Source organism: Sesamum indicum, linkage group LG7 (genome assembly GCF_000512975.1).
Source record: "Sesamum indicum cultivar Zhongzhi No. 13 linkage group LG7, S_indicum_v1.0, whole genome shotgun sequence".
Taxonomy (NCBI): domain Eukaryota; kingdom Viridiplantae; phylum Streptophyta; class Magnoliopsida; order Lamiales; family Pedaliaceae; genus Sesamum; species Sesamum indicum.
The window spans coordinates 6,104,042-6,104,471 of NC_026151.1; positions in this window are offsets into that span (position 1 = coordinate 6,104,042).

The window sequence follows — 430 nt, forward strand, 5'->3', positions numbered from 1 at the left end:
TTTTTAGATGAAATGTGGTTTTTGGGACTAAATTTGAGAAAAAATTGAAATATTGGTACCAAAAGTGTAGACCCCCATTTTATGAGAGACGAAAAATGTTGAAAAAAATTGCATTTTTTATCCCATATAATAGAAGGGTACATTTTTTGTCCTAAATTGGCTTCTTCTTTTTTTCTCCAACATATTTCTAGTCCTAACAGAGCATTCTACTTTTTTACTGAAGTTGGATTATGGAACTAAATACGTCGAAAAAATCAATATTAGGACTATTTTAAAATTTTTATAAAGTGAAGGAGGAAAAAAGTTGGCCTCATTGTCGACATATGAGACAAAAAATATAATTTTGCACTTAATATATATAATTTGGAAAAAATGCAATTTAGCCCCATATGATATTATAAATATGCAAATTAACCCTATAATATTTTAA